A 15,641-nucleotide genomic window follows, 5' to 3' on the forward strand; every position below is an offset into this window, starting at 1 on the left:
ATAAGCCCCCTCCCCTAGTGTAAAAGTTTAATACTGTATTTATATTCAAATAAGCCCCCTCCCCTAGTGTAAAAGTTTAATACTGTATTTATACTCAAATAAGCCCTCCCATACCGAAATAAAGCACACTAAAGTATACTTTTATGCTACTTTAAGTATACACTTTTTCCTACTTTTTTGAAAAAGTACCAAAAAAGTATACTTTTTTTGTACTTTTCTGGACTTAGACATTTTTCAGAGTACTTTTTCTGTACTAAATTTGGACTCTGAAATTTCTCAGAGTACTTTTTTTGTACTTTTCTGGACTTAGAAACTTTTCAGGGTACTTTTTCTGTACTTTATTTGGACTCTGAAATTTTTCAGAGTACTTTTTTTGTACTTATTCTGGACTTAGAAATTTTTCAGGGTACTTTTTCTGTACTTTATTTGGACTCTGAAATTTTTCAGAGTACTTTTTTTGTGCTAAAATCTGACTTAGAATTTTTTTGAAAGATTGTGAAAATATGGATGTACTTTTTTCCTACTTTTTTGGGACTTAGAATTTTTCAGCTAAAGCCATTGTGGTTTTTTTGTACTTATTATGGACTTAGAATATTTTCAGACATTGCGAGGGGTTATAGCATATTAATATTTTCAAAATTAAATCTGACTTTTTCAGTCGTCTACAAATCTAAGACTAAAAAAATAATACCCAGGATTAACCACAACAAATATCTATCAAATAAGATACAGAAAATTATCATTTGGTAATATTAAATGTTTTTGATCTCGTTTTTTGTTGTTTTTTTTTTGTCTTTTTTATGTTCTAAAAAATACTTTTCATACTTTGATCAGTACCACAGAAATTTATCTAAAAATAATTAAAATTCAACAATTATTATCATAAGTATTTCACTTCAATGTACTTTGTTAGTAAGGTTCACACATTTTAACGGTGATTTCTTTGTCACTTTTCGTTTGTATTTCCATATGCATCTCAGAAGTAATAAACTTCACATTGATGAATGTTACTATACGTTCATGTGACGAACGTCAAAACTTAGCTCTATAAAAATTTTGTTCCAGATCGTTCTTTGAAGTTACAGTATTTTGGCTTTAATTATAAACTCTTTAACGGAGTTTAAAACATTTCGTTTATCCAAACGTTAACCTCTACCAGATCGGGGATCACTCTACGAACACACATGTGCCCGTGCCTGTAATACGCTTTTAATTCATTCAAATGAAATTAAAATCACCTGCTCTTTGTCTGCATATCATATACTTGCTGGATATACGTGGTTTTAAGATTACATCTGATAATTGCACCCGAAATCACGTCGTGTTCTGTCAAAATATTCACCGATATACTCATATAAACATGTGTAATACTGATATAGTCACTCGGACGCTTCTTTGTAAAACGTATATTGAAGTCAAACGCTGTGATGATCTCGATCTCGATATGGCTTGACTGACAACAAACAGGCATGATCAAGGAACAATATTCCGGTATTTAAATCAGAATTACATCGCATTCATTGAAATGGTGAAAGTGAACACAAAAAGAAAACTTTAATTTGTCTGATATTTATTTAGCAAGATCGTACGATAATTCGGACAACGACACAATCTAGCTGTACTCTAATCTGTTGTAGAATGATCTCGTAGTCCTGAGTGTTGTGTGTACAAATAAAATACTCTATTGTATACAGAAATCAAGATCAATACCAAGATCTATCATAAATATTGTAATTGATATAGTAGACGGCTTGAATAACTGCAACACCAAGATCGATCAAAAATATTTCAACTGTTTTAAACTAAATCTTGAAACCTGTGTGTTAAGCTAACAAAGCGATCAGGATATATGCTTAACGTCGTACCGAAAGTTAATTTCACCCGTGGTGTTAATTAATATAAGCGACAGTCGACTGTAATGGCAAATCATACCTAGCTTTATTGTTTATTGGAGTTACCTGTGTACCTCCCGTCTCACCTGTACACATATTGCCCCTCTTAGACTAAGTCTTATGCCCGCGGCGTTAATTATAACAATTTATATTGTCAAGCTTGACTGCCTTTCACTACGATCAGATCACAGGTGCCTACCCTCATTTAAACAAAACATCCGGATTACATAACAGGTACTTATACCTGTGTCAGATTACCATCGGTCGGTTCACCTATGACCTCGGGGCCGTGATCTCGTTTGTTTACTTCGGTTTACGGAATCTACCGAGATTTGACGAGTTCGCTTCGTGCGATCATTTTGTGCAATGTGCAAGCTTTAAATGCTGAAGTAGTAATACCAAAAGTATGAAACAATAGAGGTTAAGGAAGTAGAATATAAAAAAAACAAGTAATAAAAGAATGAAATCGATACAGTAGATCTCCGACAAAACTTTTTTTTTATCCCATGATGCAACAAACAGCGAGATTTTAGCGGGAAGTCTGATAGCCATGTTTGAATTTCACCGGATGTTTATCAATGGAAGAAACATAAACAAACACGATTTTGATATAGAATAGCCTAAAAACGAAATTCATTTTCTTGCCTAACTGAAGAAGATCGACTATCTGTCAGTAAGTGGCCAAAGAATATCAGCTTTCTTGTTGTTTTTGGCGACAAATGCTCATTTTCACCCGAAAATATCACAGATATCGCGACCAGGTAAGTTTACAATTTTATTATTTAAATCTATTTCGTCTTCTGCACGTTCCTACATCGTTTCACATTATATAGGTGAATAGGGGCCTACACATGTTAATATTAATACTTGATTACTTCGTGTTTCAGGGTTTTCATAATGAATTCATCACCGATTACAGTTTACACGGCCCGAGTTTAATTAACAAAGAACTGCTAGATCCACGTGTGTTTCAATCGTAAGTATTCAATTTACAGATTTATGCTACCATACGCCTGGGATTTTATAAGCATCCTGATTGATAGCACCCAAATATTGAGAACAAGAAGAATTTTATTTCTTTATTGACGAACTTCGACGTAGTTATATTGCATTTTTATTTCTGTCACGTAACGGTAAATTCGTAATATCTTTTAATTTTTATGACTTCGTTTTTCAATGGAATTTATTGAAATTTCACTTACATGTAAAGAATTATTTGCTTATTCATCTGATAATATTTACAGATTTTTTTTGTAGTTGATTTCAAGAGATATTGCATAAAATTTCAAAAAAAATAGCAATGACATTTTTAAGTTAGAATATAAGAACGAAAGTAACGTCACATTTCGGGCAACATGTGTATATCTATTTTAGGGAATATATGTAAAAATATCGGTAGATGAGCTAATAATTGTCTACTATAGTATATGGAATTTGAAGAAAATACATTCAAAAACGAAGTCAATAAAATCCATTGAAAATTTGTTGTATGTCATGATCATGATCAATTCACAAAAAAATGATCTCAAGAAATGATTGAATAAAAAAAATCTGTGTTTTGGAGTATTTTGATAGTTAGTTGCATAATTTAAGATGAAACAAACTGTCAGAGAATTCTGGAGTAGCTTGATTTTTATTAAAGTACTTATCCTTATAATTAAAAGTTTTATGTTGTAGCTTAAAATTTGTATACCTGTGGCTAGCTTTTCTTGATAAAAAGACTTCCAAGCAGACATGCATGTAATAAATGACAGTAAAGTGATCAGGTGCATATATAAGGAAAATTATCTACATTTTTATATTGAACAAATCTTCACAATTATTCTAAGTTTTGATATAAAAAATATTTTAAAATTTTCTCTTTCTTCCAACAGATTATGCAGTACATTCTGAAGTGACGGAAAGCTTGAAGATATTGCATTGTGGTCCGAATTGAGGGCAATGATTCGCATAAAGCAAAAAAGGAATGAAGAGAATCAGACATTTCATTTTTCGAATTCACACTTACTTGGATTTGACCAGTTTAAGCAAGCAACATTATGCATATACCATACTTCATTGTATTCAGTATGCATTTATGCATTGTTTTTTATTTACATTTTTTTGTTGTGTTTCCTCAAGAGGAATTATGATTCGACAATTTTTACAAATGTTATTGCCCTTTTTATTTAGAATAGTATATTTTTTTTGTCTGGATCTCCTACATACACATGATATAAAATTGTGTTTTCCTGCTTGAAAAAAATATTAGAATAATTTATCAAAAGTTATTGCCCTTATACATATAGATGTCCATCTGTAAATCCTTAACCTCACCCTTAAACAAATTTCGAGCTTATTAGATCAAGACTTTGCTATGGCATGAAATTATACTCAGTGGAATTGTGATTGGATAACTAATCTTGTATTTCAATGTGTTTTCACTTGATACAATTGTGCATTTCTCTTAGGAATGGGACTGATGTATGTATTGTTTAAGCATGAAGTATTCTCATTTAAGCTTATCTCCTATATTTTCAGAACTAATTTCCTACACCATTAAATTAAGTCCCTTTTTTTGGTAATTTTTTCCTACTTTTTCAGTACTTTTTTTTTATACTTTTTCAGTACAAATTTCCTACTTTTTTAGTACTATTTTCCTACTTTTCTAGTACTTTTTTCCTACTTTTCCACTACTTTTTCAGTACTAATTTCCTACCTTATTGGTACTTTTTTCCTACTTTTTCAGTCCTAATTTCCTTCTTTTCAATACCATTTTCCTACTTTTTTTGATACTTTTTCAGTACAAATTTCCTACTTTTTTAGTACTATTTTCCTACTTTTCTAGTACTTTTTTCCTACTTTTCCACTACTTTTTCAGTACTAATTTCCTACCTTATTGGTACTTTTTTCCTACTTTTTCAGTACTAATTTCCTGCTTTTTCTGTACCATTTTCATACTTTTTTTGTACTTTTGTACTTTTTTTGTACTTTATGGACTTACCTGTAAAAGTACTAAAAAAGTATAAAAGCACAAAAAAAGTACACCATCAATTTGGCCCTGTGCACTTTATACTATTATTGTACTTTTAATGTACTTTTTCTGTACTATATTTGTGCTTTTTCTGTACTTAATGAAAACAATAAAATGTACTAAAGGTATACTTTTGTTAGACTTTTTTTGTACTTTAGTACTTTTTTTGACTCAATTTGGAACCGTGTTGGAATATCGGTTCCAAATTGAGTAAAAAAAAGCATACTTTTTCTATGCTTTTTTAGTACTTTTTTCCCATACTTTTTTTGTACTTTATTTCGGTGTGGGAATTGTTCCCTAGTTTGAAAATTAAGCGTTTAAAGCTTGGCAGGGCTTATTTCTGAACCATTTTAGCTTAATACTTTAAAACTGATGATGGGGGCTCATTTGTGGATAAATGTGGTATAGATTAGATTTGATAAATGTCTCTGAAATATTCAGAACAAAAAGAACTTAAACATTAAAAATATATTTAATAGAATCTTAAGGATAGTTGAGATATTCTGAATAGTGAATCAAACGGTCAAAATAGTTAATACACATGCTGTTTAATAGGAGGTTGCGTAGGAAGAAAAATTTTCGATCATTGCTTTCTGCCGCCAGTGATCATAAAGAGGCTACTCGAAATGACTATCTCCCTCTACATCACAAACAGACCTGACACATGTCTCCGCAGGCCAGATACAGATATCTGATTGTTAATACTTACCTGGCTAAGCTTTTACCTTTCCTTTGATACAGTCTGCCATCTCGCATATGATTAAGGTCGGGATGACCTAGATAATACTAAAACGCAATGATTTCGCTAGAGGTTATCGGTAAAACAAGACCATTTCCGCTTATCTGTGTTGGTGTTGGGAGGTGTGAAGGCGTATCTGATTTATCTGTCAAACTGTTTGGCGAAAATTACCATTTTACACTGATGCGAAAACTACAGAAGAAAAATGTAGTATTCTCTTAATGTATTCAAAGCGTAAAAATTATAATGATTGTTTAGGTTTTGTATAAGTTTGCAAAACAATTGAGTTCGATTTTGTATTTTCATTTGGATGTCGTTGGATCAAGGTCGAGATTGTAACTGTGTTAAGATTACAAAATTTCAGTTCGGGATTTTTGCCATATTTATCCTCAAATAAGCCCCCTCCCCTAGTGTAAATATTTACCATATTAATTCTAAATTAACCCCCCTCCCCTAAAATATAGAAAGTCTTCCTTCCTTAGATTAAAAGTTTAGGTTTAAATTGTGGGGAGGGCTTATTTATGAACCACTTTTAACTTGCTGTACGCTTATTTTGAAAATTGATGATTCTACAAAAAATGAAAGAGGCTTATTTGTTGGCAAAAGCTTACTTACAGCATAATTCCATGGTAAACGAAGTTTCTTACTGACAGCTATTGACGTCATTCAAATATAGTCGGAAAGAACTTGGATTTCTAATCAAAAGTTTTGTTCAGAGCATAGCAAAACAGTAGTTTAATTGTGGCTTAAATAAATCTTTATTTAGAATTTTTACTTGTATTAAAGGGAGCAATATAGAAAAAGACATTAACCCAGTAGTATTCTGTGTGTACTTTCAGACATGATGTTGTTTTCCTCTCTGATAGAGATGATAGAGGGATCCTATTTCATAAGATATATGTCGGAGAATCAATTTCAGTGACTTTTGAAATGCCCCCTGTTTGTCACAAGGGGATATACGATGTCACATCTGATTAACATCTTAAGTTGTACTCTTACTGGAAAATCTATACCAGGTCTAGGTTTTCAAAGCAATTTGTTATATAGATATGAAAAGTATACTTAGATTTGAAAAAAAAAAAAATACAAAAATATAGCTTCATTATGAAATGGTAAAACTGATATGTAGGATAAGTGCTGGAAAAATAATACAAAAATATAGCTTCATTATGAAATGGTAAAACTTATATGCAGGATAGGTGCTGGAAAGTTAACTTTTTAAAACTTTGATACTAATTTGTTTTCAAATTAATTTTGGCTATAGTATTGTAACTCATTTTCTGGACACAGATGTTTCAATATTGAATTTGAAAATTACTTCTCATTGTGGAATTGTAAGAGAAAATGTGGAAATCAACATTTAAATTTGACAATCTGACCTTTTTAATGAAATTCAAAGTATAAATCAAGGTTTTACTGATGCAGAAAATCAAAACATGAAATATGTACAAGACTTAATTCAAGTGTCAAATCAGAACAAAAAAACATTTGTTGATTGTGCTTGATGTTTGCAATGATTAAAAAATATTTTTTTACATTAATTCAAATTTAAAAACAATATAGATTTTGAAATACTCCACCCTGTATTAAGCAAAATCGTTTAAAAACCAAAAAAGGTTAGCAAATGTCCTTCTCATCACGAGACACCATCATCAGTCTGGACCTTTAACAGCTTGTTGGTGACCTGGGAATAATAATGAAATATTACTTTAAATGTATTCTGTCAAAAGTATAGAGTGGGTGTATTAACATCACAAACGAAGCATTGATCACCGTTTTTTTTTATCTCTAGTACGACATCTGGTGGTCACTGGCCGCAACATTGTCAGCTTTCTAGCTTGAACTTTTTATACACTCATATTCCCAGGTCGTGTTACTGTGACGTTGTCTGTCTGTCTGTCCGTCCATATTGTTCGTCCGTCTATCTGTCTGTCCGTCCGTCTATCCGTCTGTCTGTTCGTCAGTCTGTCCATCTGTCCGTCCGTCTATCCGTCTGTCTGTTCGTCAGTCTGTCCATCTGTCTGTCCGTCTCTGTCCGTCTGTCTGTCCATCTGTCTCTCCGTCTGTCTGTCCGTATGCTTTAATATATATATATACAGACATGTCTCTATAATTCCTAATTTTCGGCTTCTCAGCCTTTGATGAAGGCTTTTTCAAGTCACCATCTTGTTTCTTCAAATGTCTACATACTTCAAAATTCACCTAAAATATACCTATCTTTATATAAATCAAGAAGAAAAATAGTTAATAGTTAGAAGCTGTCAATGCATACTTTAAACTCACGATTTCTCATTAATCATAAAACATTTTGATTGAAATTGATTAAATTGCAGTTTTTGAATCGAACAATCTGGCATTCAGATATCAAATAAAAAAGATATGTAGGGTAATACATTTTCAGGCAATAAGATACTGTTCCAAGATTTACTCTTTTAAATTTGTCAGCAAACTACATTCTTCTGCGGTGTACATATATTTGTCAAAGCAGTATTTTTGTGTTGTTTTGGTGCCTACTGCTGTTCTGTGTGCTTAGTAAATTTTCGGAGTTAAATGATGCAAAAAAAAAAACCTCCGATATCATGGAACAGTTGATAGGCTTTCATTATGTGGTTGAAAATGAAGTTAAATCAAAATCAAGTCATTTACGAAAATGCTTAAAGCAGCTTGGGAAGTTTTGAAGAACAATATTTTACCCATGATAAATCTTTTCATGTTTCAGATAAAATATGTTCTTTTATATATCTGCTTTAAATGAATAAAAGTTTGCATTTCACACAACATTTATATAGTTTTAATGGTGACGTAATAAACAACATACCAGCCATCAACATTACCGTGGAATCCGAGGAAGAGTTTACGCAAAAGGTGTACTGTTGTTATGGTGTTGTTAGCTGAAACACTGATTCTAAAACAATTATTCCTAGTGAAAAGAAGTCTAAAATACAAAATCTCCATAGGACCACAAGTGGAAACGTCTTTAAAAATGTTTATTTATTTATTTATTTATCTAGTTATTTATTTTATGATATATTTATATAAGCGTGCACACACACCCTGAAATAAATGAGCTCACCCTGGTTGTTAAGTAAATTTTCTTAAAGTTTCATTTTATTTCCTAAATATTTTTGAAATTTTAAAGATATACAGACACATATACCCCATGACGTTAATGATTATGGTTTATTTTATAGCAATAATAATTAAGTTAACATCTCAGAATACTTAAGGCTGAAGTATCGCTGTACTTCAGTATATGCAATCTACAGGTTTAATTTAAATGTATGTAATAATTTAGAATCTATCCCCATGGCAGAGATGGCCATTATAGAAATACCATTTCATATATATAAAGTTATATAGGTCAAGTGTCCTAACTCCAAGATGATAGCTGAGAAGTTCGTTGGAATTATAGGCCAATCAGTCACGGTATTTATAAGCCAATCAGGTCGGATGTGAGATAAGGTATCTGACAGTGTTTGAGATTTTTTATGTGGAGAATATATTTCTATTGCACCATTTTAACTATTCGTGTTTCCTGCAGGTGTTAACCGGAATATGTTTGTGACAGGAAGTTAACTGTTATTAACAAATATCAGCTTCAGATGTAAAGCATACAGGTGGTAGAATTAGCTGATAAAACAGACAATATCCCGATTTAAAAAAACAACAACAGATGATCAATGTTAAAATGTTCTTCATCATCCCGTCACGACAAAGTCCAGAAATGTCATCCGTCGAGCAGCAATTTTGAATAAATTTTGATCATATGTTGGTCAAGTATGAGAATGCCACGGACAAATTCTTGTTGGCACACAAGGGTGTTCGGATTGTTTACAATTTTAGAGGATATCTGAGATAAAAATAAAATTTCATCAATATTATTTTTCATATCCTGCATGTTTCAATTTTACTGGTCCAAGTATTGTGATCAAATTTTCGTTTCATGTTTTGAAAGTTTGAAGTCAAACCCTCATAGGAAACAGGCCATCATAATGACACACAATATGTCGCATAACAAACAATAGGTTTTTTTCAGTGTTTGGGTGGGCTGAGCTTATCAGAAATTGTCAAAAAATAAAATGCCAAAAAACTAGACAAGTTGTCGTGATGAACATGGTGTAACTTGTCTTATGTTGATGGGGTGTCTGTTTACAAGTCTCGCCCACAATCAACACCACAACCAACTGATTACTACAGCTCAGATTTACCTAACATTCCACAGCAACATGTGTTGAAGCTTTTCACTGACCCCTGTATGTCAAGGTCATTTGAATGTTTGTTTTCTACCTGATGATAGTGTTGTGTAAGATAAGCTTTAAAACAAAACAATGAAACTTTTGTGGGAAATGTTTTCTTTCACCGAAATAAAAATGATCCACGATGATTCGTATAATTTCTGTCACACACTGATACACCAAATCAAGGACAAATGTTTTGTTAACAGTTATCAAATAACAAACTGTAAAACAAGTTATTGCATTCAAGAAGCTGGCCTGTGAATAAGTTGTATGTCTGAAAAAATCCATGATTACTGTCAAAAAGATAAAATCCTTTGGAGCCAATTCACTGTCATCTGCATCCTCTTGTTCGTTTATGTTGTAATAAAGAAAACTAAGGGAACAAATGCAAATTTGTGCCATCTTGTCCTTAAAATACCAGTACATGAATGTGTTGATCAGTTTTTACCTAGGACCGTAATACAAAACAGTGCCGTAAACTAGGACCACACATTGCCATTCAATTGAGTATCTTTGCATTTGGAAAATTCAAGTTATTTTGGAGAGTTAAAACATGAAAGGAATTTTTGTCTTTTTAGGTCACCTGAGACAAAGTCTCAAGTGACCTATTCTAATCCCCTTTTGTCCGTCGTCGTGCGTCGTGCGTCGTCCGTCGTGCGTCGTCCGTCCGTAAACAATTTACATTTTCGACTTCTTCTCCAAAACCCCTAAACCAAATTCAATGAAATTTGGCAGGAAGCTTCTATGGCTAAAGGTCAACCAAAATTGTAAATTATATGGTCCCCACCCCCCAGGGGCCTCAGGGGTGGGGCTAAAAAGGGTCAAATTGACTAAAACTTCAAAAATCTTCTTCTCTACTCTCAGATATGGTGGAATCAAACACTCTTCATAGATGGAAGGGTCTTAAGGTGCTTTACCAAAATTGTAAATTTCATGACCCAGGGGTCTCACGTTTGCCCCTGGGGAGGGGGTAAACTTTACTATAGTTTATATAGGGAAATCACATTTTTGACTTTTATTTGTTTTATTTCTATTGGAATTCATTCTAATTTGGTTAACATTATCAGCATGGGATGACAGTTTGATGGCATGCACATGTTGGCCCTGACTGACCCCCAGGGGCTGATGGGCGGGGCTAAAAAGGGCCAAATTGACTGAAATTTCAAAAATCTTCTTCTCTACTCTCGGATAATATGGAATCAAATACACTCCATAGATGGCAGGGTCTGAAGGTGCTTTACCAAAATTGTGAATTTCATGACCCCGGGGTCTCAAGTTTGCCCCTGGGGAGGGGGTAAACTTTACTATAGTTTATATAGGGAAACAACATTTTTGACTTTTATTTGTTTTATTTCTGTTGGAATTCATTCTAATTTGGTAAACATTGTCAGCATGGGATGACAGTTTGATGGCATGCACATGTTGGCCCTGACTGACCCCCAGGGGCTGATGGGCGGGGCTAGAAAGGGCCAAATTGACTGAAATTTCAAAAATCTTCTTCTCTCAAGACCAAAATAAGTTGGAATCAAATACTCTTTAAAGTTGGAAGGGTCTTAAGATGCTTTACTAAAATTGTGAATTTCATGACTCAGGGGTCTCAAGTTTGCCCCTGGGGAGGGGGTAAACTTTACTATAGTTTATATAGGGAAATCACATTTTTGACTTTTATTTGTTTCATTTCTATTGAAATTCATTCTAATTTGGTAAACATTGTCAGCATGGGATGACAGTTTGATGGCATGCACATGTTTGCCCTGATTGACCCCCAGGGGCTGATGGGCGGGGCTAAAAATGGTCAAATTGGCTGAAATTTCAAAAATCTTCTTCTAAAGACCGAAATAAGGTAGAATCAAATACTCTTCATAGTTGGAAGGGTCTTAAGGTGCTCTACTAAAATTTATTAATTTAATGACCCGAGGGTCATAAGTTTGCCCCTGGGGAGGGGTTAAATTTTACTATAGTTTATATAGGGAAATTACATTTTTGACTGATTTGTTTGATTTCTATTGGAATTCATTCTAACTTGGTTAACATTTTCAGCATGGGATGAAAGTTTGATAATATGCATATGTTGGCCCTGACTGACCCCTGAGGGCTGATGGGCGGGGCCAAAAAGGGTAAATTAAATTAACTGAAATATTTCAAATCTCAGGTGACCGTTAAGGCCCATGGGCCTCTTGTTAAAAATAACTGTTAAAAAATAACATTTTCAACTGGAAAGATACTTAGTTATACAATTGACCCAAGCATTAAAAAAATACAAGTCGGGGTCATTTAAATGTTTGAAATTACCTTACACAGTTGACATAATGCTTGTAAATAAAAGAGATGTTCTGTCCTGATAAAAAACTTGAAAGAAATAGTAATAGTTTTATCTGCCCTACAAGGTGTCACCTAGAATTTCTTGCTTGAATTTTCAACAAAAGATTTCCGGTGCCATTTTTTTGGTTTGTTTACCAAAGGTGGAATCCAATCGTAGAGAAAGACTTTGGGTCAGATCACATGACCCTACATAACGGGTGGGCAGATATGTGGGGCACGATTAGAGGGTCGTAATTATATCATTGTCACTGCGATCATAGGTGGTTAAGTATTTCATTGCTAGCTCTGTCGTCGGATGGGAGGGAAAATTGAACTGTTTTTGACACCTGAGAAAAGTAAGGCAAGTTTCTATTTACATATAAAGCAGTTCATGGCAGTTGTGTCATTATAGGCAAGACACTTGACCCTATTTGCTTTTGATAGCATGTGATCGGTCTCCTGTGTATTGTACAGTGAGGTAGTCAACAGCTACTACAAGGAGACTCTGCCACAAATTACCATATAATGAAATGAAGCAACATATATCATCATATATCAAGTATAAGAAATAAGTAAAATCATAGTATTTAATTTGTCAAGGATATCAAAATGTTAACAGACATTTGTCCCCATCCCACCCCTTTTGTTTTTACCCTAGCAGCTCCTGCTTTTGGTAGATGATGAAATCTGGTAAAATTTGATTTGTCACCTCAGATAAATAATGTTAACTTCCTGAGACACACACATACAGTCAAGGAGTCTGGTAACAACCAGGGGCACATAACTCTGGGTGTCAGGTCACAACTAGGGGCACTTAACTCTGGGTGTCAGGTCACAACTAGGGGCACATAACTCAGGATGTAAGGTCACAACCAGGGGCACTTAACTCTGGGTGTCAGGTCACAACTAGGGGCACTTAACTCTGGGTGTCAGGTCACAACCAGGAGCACATAACTCTGGGTGTCAGGTAACAACCAGGGGCACTTAACTCTGGGTGTCAGGTCACAACTAGGGGCACTTAACTCTGGGTGTCAGGTCACAACCAGGAGCACATAACTCTGGGTGTCAGGTCACAACTAGGGGCACTTAACTCTGGGTGTCAGGGGCACACACATACAGTCAAGGAGTCTGGTAACAACCAAGGGCACATAACTCTGGGTGTCAGGTCACAACTAGGGGCACTTTACTCTGGGTGTCAGGTCACAACTAGGGGCACATAACTCAGGATGTAAGGCCACAACCAGGGGCACCTAACTCTGGGTGTCAGGTCACAACTAGGGGCACATAACTCAGGATGTAAGGTCACAACTAGGGGCACATAACTCTGGGTGTCAGATCACAACTAGGGGCACATAACTCTGGGTGTCAGGGGCACACACATAACTCTAGGTGTTAGGTCACAACTAGGACCACCTAGCTCCAGGTGTCAGGTCACAACTAGGGGCACATAACTCTGGGTGTCAGGGGCACACACATAACTCTAGGTGTCAGGTCACAACTAGGACCACCTAGCTCCGGGTGTCAGGTCACAACTAGGACCACCTAGCTCCAGGTGTCAGGTCACAACCAGGGGCACATAACTCTGGATGTCAGGCCACAGATTTATCTTCACAGAATTGATTGTATGAGGGCTGCTGGGTCATTTCTTGGTCTAAAATATCTCATGAGTATGACCTATGACCTTATACTACTATACATATCCCCCTACAACTTACTACAATATATCAGCTTCTTAATTCCTGTGTCCTTGTTCAAAACTGAATAAGAACTTGAGTCCCAATGGGTGGACAGAGAGGGAAATTAATTGTATTGCCATTTGACCCCTGTTTACTCACCAGGCCATCCATACAATAGTTACAATATTTCAGTTTTAAAGTTGATAAATCTCTAGGTGTTTGCTTTCCCATTAAAGACTGGATTTCAATAATAAGTAGGAACAGCACATTGTTCAGTAGTAAATATGTGTTGTGTTGACCATGGTGTTGGCCATCACACTATTTCCCTTGGAGTACACTTGCTAATTGAATATAGAGTCTTTAAATTCCGTTCAAGAATCTTTAAGTCAATTTGCCTTTAGACTCCATAGAAATTATTATAATATAGCTCACTAAAGCTTTTCAAATGTGATAAAAGAAATCTAAAATATTTTCTTGAAAAGTTTGGTAAATATCAGTGATACTGTTAAAGGGTTTTTATTTTGGCATAATAAAAATGTTATACATATAAATATATGAATTTTTAGGGAGTTACAGATCAGCACTTCTTCTCCCATAATGTGGCTCAGATTGGGTCAAGCAGGCATATTCATATATAGTGGATCAAAAGTTGTTCTTGACACTTGATTTAGAAGGAATCATGTTATTTTAGGACTTGGGGGTGATTTTCAAATACCCAACACACAAATAACATGACCTGGTACAGAGTACTATAAAATGGCAAATCCTTGAAAAAAGGAAAAATCTTTTTAAAATGTCAGCCCGAGAAGAGAGCGTTGTGAACAAGTTTTAAGCTGTACGTAGTTTTCAATATGTAAAATGCCTTTAAGGATAACATTATTTGAATATTTAGCAAAACAGGTTTTTCTCGTCAGATTTTGTTAGCGATAACAGACCCAAATTGTAGGTAGGACATAGCCGCACATATCATGGTTTTATTATCGTAATTTATTCAGATTTTTATGCAAATGTCACCTAACTTTGATGTGATATATATTTTCTTGTAAGTTTATTATATTTTCTGAATACTACAAAGCATCTCAAATTCTATTTTCATTTTTTTGTAAATGATGTTCAAAGCATCATGAACGATTAAATTATTATTGAATATTTAATATCTGATAGAAGTATTTTTATGTTTTTGTAAGAACAATTAAAACGATTTCCTCTGTGTATCCAGTAAGAAATTGAATAATTTCAGCAAGATATTAACTGAAAGGCTGCTATTGCACAGAACACGGAACCGGGGAAATGGACATATGATTGAGTAGCCATTTGTTGAAGTGTTCTCCAACACAATAACATTCGATGTTACACTAACCGCCTTGTACTGCTACACAGTGACCTAGAATTCATTCCTGTAATTAAATTCTACTTACCTATAGTTCAAACAATTTTTACCTGTAATCAATATGTATGTGTAATTAGCTATCGTTAAGAGATGGACAGGTATATTGTGGACACAGAATCTGTGTATCCAGAAAGATAAACACTCGCGAACAAATTATGCTCTTGGTAGCTAGGGTTTCGATTTTTCTGTTATTGTAATCGGTTGTCAAATTTGATCATCTTTAACACGTAGACATGAAAAACATTTGCTTATATTACGGCCATGAAAAATCAAAAATAGCTTTCAATCTCGTGTAAAAAGATAATAAATTTGAGAATCAGTTTTGTGTGAAATTTTATTTTCTGTAAGATAGGAAGATCTGTTCCGTGCTTATTTACGTGTTTGTTGTGTTG

General features: G+C 34.1%; 1 protein-coding gene across 1 annotated transcript in view; it reads left to right on the top strand.

Annotated features, from left to right (window-relative positions):
* Nucleotides 1-15,641, top strand: part of LOC117317245 — a 163,995-nt gene that overhangs the window by 68,453 nt on the left and 79,901 nt on the right.

The sequence above is a fragment of the Pecten maximus genome, chromosome 19 (genome assembly GCF_902652985.1).
Source record: "Pecten maximus chromosome 19, xPecMax1.1, whole genome shotgun sequence".
NCBI lineage: Eukaryota > Metazoa > Mollusca > Bivalvia > Pectinida > Pectinidae > Pecten > Pecten maximus.